General features: G+C 35.9%; 1 non-coding gene across 1 annotated transcript; it reads right to left on the bottom strand.

The window, feature by feature from the left end:
* Positions 1–6463: 6463 nt before the first annotated feature.
* Positions 6464–6568, bottom strand: LOC141700366 (small nucleolar RNA R71). Its single transcript, XR_012566310.1, has one exon. It is a non-coding gene; the product is annotated as a small nucleolar RNA R71 (small nucleolar RNA).
* Positions 6569–6932: the final 364 nt, after the last annotated feature.

Here is a 6932-nt window from a genome sequence, read left to right as displayed (position 1 = left end):
GAGGGTACATCTCTATGTTTGTCTAGTCTACGCCATAGCCCTGGGGCATCTCAATATCATCATCTATAGGGGTAGGGAAGTCAGTCTCCTCCTCTGGGGGATCCTCTGTAGGGTCGTCATCTGAGTGATTAATAGGTGGGTCCTTCGACTCAGGAGTAGGGTCACGCTCAGGGGCCATAATATCATCAACAGGGTCAACCTTCCTCATAGGCTCCACTGGTACCTGACACAATATGAAATGTATTACTAACTTAGAGTCAAAATTCCCTTGAGGGTAAAACTGTCAAGGCTACCCATGTAGCCCGACGGCAAACTCGACCTGAGTTCTAATTGATTATTATTATTCTTATGTCTACGTATTTTATATCCTATCATTTCCAAGATTTGATAACCCAAGGCTCTGATACTATTTCTGTGGCGCCCCAAAATCCGGGATCAGGGATCTAGGAGACCACACCGTCTTGAATCCCGTATAACACTAATCTCGTACCACAATATATAAATACTCACACCTTTACGACCCCACACTTATCACACACACACACACACACACACTTATAGGTTATTGTCTTGGAAACGAACTGTTCATTACTAGAGTATATCAATCCATAAAGCGATTAATTATTACAACCCAAAAGTGATTAAGTCTTACCGCAGGAAATAACCTGTAAGTAAGGTTAGTCTGTCGGCCAAATATCCGTTTCTTATTTATTATCTTATATAAGTCATACTTGTAAATAAGCCGGACTAAAAACAACTAAAAACCAATCCAGCTTATTCGATCTACCTGAGGTACAACACCAAACATCCAACAGAACAGCTGGCCGTTTCCTAACCATTTCCTGGCTGTGAGTCTCATGATAGGCATCTTGATTCAATGTTGTGTTGTGTCCATTTAAGAAAACAAGTATGAGCTATAATGCCCAGCATAATAATGTACAGTATGAAATGACTGTGTGATAAACTCAAATATAATACCATATATAATAAATATGTTTTATTCAAAATTAGTTTACTCGGTGATACACACCTTCTTTCGAAAACAATTCTTCAGTGGATTTATTATCATGCGAATACCTTAATGGTAAACCCAGCACTTAGGCTTGGGTTACGGTATTGCATCACAATTCCAAATGGAAGAATATGACATTTACTAGAGCCACCGCATACGATGATCAGTCGTACTATGGAAAATCAGTAACTTTTCTACTAGTAGATGGACAATACCTTCGTATTCCGGTTATCACCCTTTCCGAATACGGGCTATGTGTCCCATTTCGGGTATACACACACTTCGCAGGTCCTTAGGTACATATAGTACCGTCTCCTATGCTACTGGTAGTCTCCCCAATACAAAAAGTACTAGATCTCTACCCCTCCCTCGTCCTTTAAGAAATCCTATCATTTCCCAAGAACTCGTACTCCTCGAGTTCCCAAAGCATTTAGTTTATTGATATGCACAACTAATGCTTGCTGGTATATATATATATGTACTTCCGAGAATTTTCGGAGGAAGTTCTAGGATAATGTAAGTTGACGTTGTCACCAGATAAATAAATGAGGGGGGGAGTTTTTTTGAAACTATATTCAAAATATTTAAAATATGTCGAGATAATATTCTTCGACGGTCTGAAATTATATGAATGATTTTCTGAAATTCAATATAAATTGGGTTTTATGATTTTTAAATCATATTAAATCATTTAATAAATAATTAATAATTAAATAATAATTATTTAATAGTTAAACCTCGAATAATTATATTTTAAAAGAATATTTGAAATAGTATTCCTCAACTAATTTATGTTTAGATAATCAATTCATATTTAATAATATAATTAATCAAGTTTGAAATGGATAATCATTGGAGAATACTTCTCCTATATTAAATTAAATATAGAAATAATATTCGTTGTTCAAGTAAAAATATAGTTGAGGAAATACGATTTTTGAAAATCGTTCTAAATAAATTCGCGGTAGTTAATACTTCGCAAGTGGACATCGAGTCCCTTGGAATAAAATAAGTGCAGACTTTAATCGTCCAAAATATCTCCGGAATGTCTCCCGGGTTTTCATTTTAAAACTCCGACCGACTCTCGGTCTTATACATCACGCTCATGGTAGCGTTAAAATATTCTACGACATATACACATCGTAACACAACCGTTATTTATGCGAAAACTCAAATGCTTAGCATCATAACAAGCATGGCATTTATGCAAAAGATAGTAAAAAAATCCTTTCACAACATAACAGTATATGGAGTTTGGTTCGTAAACTTGCCTGGGTACTTTTAGGTGGAGGATGCTCTAGGTTCCGCTCGGATATCTATAACCATAAACATAAACCATTTCGTTAGATTTCGTTCTTATTTACGGCGACTCGTACACACATGCTACTTATTATTCGTTATCTCCACTCACTTTGACCTTATTATTCCTTTAATTACTTACTCCGGTCTCTTTCTTTTCGAAGTACCTTATGTCCGTTTACATTTTCATCGTCGGCTCCGCTTATGATTTCTAACGGTTTTCTAATCGCGCGGTCTTGGTTCCGATATTTTTATAAAATTGAAAATCCTTATTTTTACTTGATATTTTATATCAGTTAAGGAAATATATTTAATACTCTCCGTAAAAATTTCATGATTTATGAATATTTTTAAGTCGATCATTTATATTCCCAAAGTTCGTAATTCGTAGAAGTTTTTGTCGCGAAATCACTTTTACTAAAACAGTCATAACTTTTGATCCGTAAATCAGAATCAAGCGATTCAAGGGCCTAAACGATCCTTATAACATTTTCTATCATAATAAAGTGTTAGATTTTAAGAAACTAAATTTTATACAGTCGGGACTTTCTGCAGAAACTTAATATTGAGTTTTCTTCGTTTTAGCGAGATTACGATTACGATCGGAGTTTTGTTTACGTCTTAAATCTCTATACTACCACCAACAATAATTAAATAATCATCCCAACACTAACTCCTATCAATAACAACATGTTCTTGAGGGAAAAATCATCAACCTTAGAACTAATTAACTAAACATCAAGATTACAACAAATCAACAACTAAAACTAAGTTTATAACTAGGTTTTCAAAGATTCTTGAACTTAAATCTTAAATAAAGATGGGTCAAAGATTTATACCTTTCTTGAAATCTTGAGATGTGTTCTTGATGATGATGAATTTTGGGAATGCTTGGTAGGGTTTTTGGAAACTAGATCAACCATTAAAATCTAGAAACCAAAGAAAAGTTACTATTCATACTATTCATTATCAGTTTTCTTAAATTTATTTCACCCATCAAACCTCAATGAAATGGGATCAAAAATTACCTTATTTTAGGGTGTATGAAGTTTGGTAATTAAAGGTGGATTTTTGCCATGTCTAGAAGAGAGAGTTTTGAATTTGATTTTCTTGCTTTTCTTGCTTGGGCCGAATGAAGAAGAAAATGGGGGGGGGGGGGGAGAGAATTTTGTGCTTCTTGATTGCTTCTTGTATAAGTTTGTAGTATATGATTTGTATATCTTCTAGTATATATCCTAGGACTAGCAAATCTTGGCATATCTTGCTAGCTTCCTAGGTTTACAAGCTAACTATCTAGTTTAGATTTTAGCTTTACTATTCCTAGCTTTAGGTCATCATGCTTCCTAGTTTAGGTTACTATTTGGTAACCTAGCCATGGTTAGTTTCTTAACATGGTTAGTTAGTTTACATAGTTTGGTTCGATACGTTTATTTATTCGTTTACGCGTTTGCTTGGTCGCTTATTTATTTTTTCGTGATAATTTCTCGTAAACGGTTCGTGATGTAAATACTTTCGTATACATTCTTTACGTTTTGAAGTATTGTTCTTGGATATAAATCCGTAGGATTTTAAATTTGTAATTATATTGTGATTCCGAAATCCTTGATGTTTCGCTGATACGGTCATTTTTCAAAGTTTGTTTTCTTCGAAAACTAGTAGCATTTACATACACTCATTTGGTATGTATAATCATGTTATCAACTCCGAAACTCAATTTCTCATGCATAACATAGTGTGGGCTAAGAAGTTTTTCCCCGTCTGTCAGGGTTACTATTCATTAAGCGTTTTACAAAGTCTCAAAATTTCGAGTTATTACACTTTTCCTTGATGGCCAATTTCTGATCACTTTCAATTACTAGGGCGGCCTAAACTACGGAGGGCTACGTCTTGAGTTGCAATGCCACAACTCCACTACGAATTTCAGGCTTCAAACCTTGTTGAAACCTTCTTTGCTTCTGGGTCTCCGTACTCACATACTCAGGGACTAATCGGGCCAATTCCGTTAACTTGGACTCATATTCCGACACACTTATTTCACCTTGTTTCAACTCCAGAAACTCAACTTCCAACTGATTCTGTAGACAATCTTGAAAATATTTTTTCAAGAATAGTTCTTTAAATCTAGTCCAAGAAACAGGACCTTCTCTTTTCAACTGCACGAGTGGATTCCCACCAATAATTTGCCTCACCCTTAAGAAAATAACTTGCGTAGTATGTCTTAAGATCATCACTTACTTGAGTGAGGGTAAAAGCCTTTTCCATCTCCTTAAGCCAAATTTTGGCAACAACGGGGTCCACTTCACCCTTAAACTCTAGGGGCTTAACAGAATGAAAGGATTTAAAACTAACAGTTTGGTTCGGCTCTCTTTGCTGATGTTGTTGCTGAAGCTACAGCTGTTGTTGTTGGATTTTTTGGTGTTGTTGTATGAATTGCTGCTGTTGTTGCTGCTGTTGCAGAAATTGTTATTATTGCTACTTGAATTGTTCTTGCTGTTGAGCCATCTGATTAGAATGTTGGCGCAACAAATATAGCAATTCACCCATGGTGGGCCCCCAACAGACTCTCTACTAGAGGAATTGGACGGGATATTCTTCTGGGGCGACATTCTCCTGAAACATAGCAAATGGTTTTAGTTTAAATTTTTGCCTCCGGCTAGTGTTAAGTGGCATTTATGTCCACTTGTTATGTCCTATAAAGGCTTGAATTGGTGTTTTGTACTCGAGTTATATGTGTATTTAATGTGGTTTTGTAGTGTTTTTGCATTTCAAGGCATATAACAGAAATCAAGGTAATTTAGCATTGTTTTGGTGCTAAATTATTGCTAGGAGTGTGTCTGAGAAGATTGCTCGTGAAAAAACCAACTCAAACCAGCAAGAATATAAAAAGTAGAACTTGCCATGCTAGCATAGGTTCATTTATTTGATATGCATGATTCATAGGTAATTTTGACCATCTTACTTGCCCTAAGTATTCATGATAGATAACTTGTGCATTAAACTGTTATGTTGTCAAATTCTATAGACATATAGGGTCTCAATATAATTGGTGTCTATTTAACTTCTATCTCTTTTGTAGATGTCTGATAGTAGGATATTCGTGCAACGAAAGTTGGTGTTTACTAGTTTCGTGTTATCTGATTAGTATCATCACCATTTCATGATAAGGTTGAGAACAAAGATGCTATTGAATGAAGTAGTAATGAAGTTTGAATCCCATGTTTGTGTCATATAGTAATCAATCCTTTGTAATCTCTTAGTTAGTGTTCTTTAGTATAATCTCTTAGTTAATCATAGTTATGAACAACCTTAATTTGTTAAACATCTTAGCATTGAATAATAACCATAACATTGTTGCATAAGTATATTGATTAAAATTAAACTAAATCAGTCTCTATGGGAACAAACTAGAATTAATTATATATTACTTGTGATAGTGTATACTTACGTGAATATTAGCGCGTGTTTTGTCTTAACAATTTTTGGCGCCGCTGCCGTGGACTTGGTGTTAATTTTTAGTTTATGTGTTTGTCATCAGTGTTCGTTAAAGTTCAGTGACTCAGATATTGTTACTTAATTCCTTGTCCTGTTTCAGGTACTCTAGCGAGCGTGTATGCATACGCGTTCTCGGTCTCGTAAGAGAACAATAGATAAGGCTGAGGAAGAAGTTGTAATAGCTAAGGAAGTTTTCAAAGAAGTTCTTGTAGAGGAGAAAGTTGAAGAAGAAATCTTAGTTGAGAAAGAAGAAGAAGCTCTTGTTGTAATGGGTGAACCAGAAACGAATCCAAAGGCTTTGATGGACTATTCTCAACCAAAGATCAATGATATTCAGTCTAGCATTGTACGACCAGCCATCTCGGCTAACACCTTCGAGATCAAGTCGAGCACGATTCAGATGATACAGAACTCAGTTCAGTTTGGGGGTTCTTCGATAGAAGACCCCAACATGCACATCAGAGATTTTATCGAAATCTGTGACACTTTCAAGTTCACTGGAGTTTCTGAGGATGCTATTAATTTGAGGGTTTTCCCATTCTCTCTGCGGGATAAAGCTAATTGTTGGTTACATTCTCTACCACCGGGGTCTATCACCAAATGGGAGGATCTTGCTCAAAAGTTCCTAACTAAATTCTTTCCTATGGCGAAGACAACATCAATCAGAAATGCACTTACTCAATTTGATCAACAATTTGGAGAATCTTTATGTGAGGCTTGGGATCGCTACAAAGAGATGCTTAGAAAGTGTCCCCACTGTGGAATGTCTGACTGGATGATCATTAACTGCTTCTATAATGGATTGGGTGCTACTTCGAGACCCATGCTTGATGCAGCATCAGGAGGAGCCTTGTGGGATAAAAGCTACGATAAAGCTTATGAATTGATTTAACTGATGGCTGCTAATGAATATCATAATCCTACTCAGAGGCTACCTCAGGGCAAGGTAGCAGGAATTCTAGAAGTGGATGCAACTATTGCTATAGCTGTTCAGCTTAAGGATTTGACGATGAAGGTGGATTCTTTGGCTAATTATGGAGTTAATCAGATCACTAGTGTCTGTGAGCTTTGTGCTGGTGCGCATGAGACTGATCAGTGTGCTATTTATAATGAATCAGCTCAGTTAGTG

The sequence above is a fragment of the Apium graveolens genome, unplaced genomic scaffold (genome assembly GCF_009905375.1).
Source record: "Apium graveolens cultivar Ventura unplaced genomic scaffold, ASM990537v1 ctg2264, whole genome shotgun sequence".
Classification (NCBI taxonomy): Eukaryota; Viridiplantae; Streptophyta; class Magnoliopsida; order Apiales; family Apiaceae; genus Apium; species Apium graveolens.
Note: the sequence above shows the minus strand (reverse complement) of the source record. Positions and strands in the feature narration are given on the sequence as shown.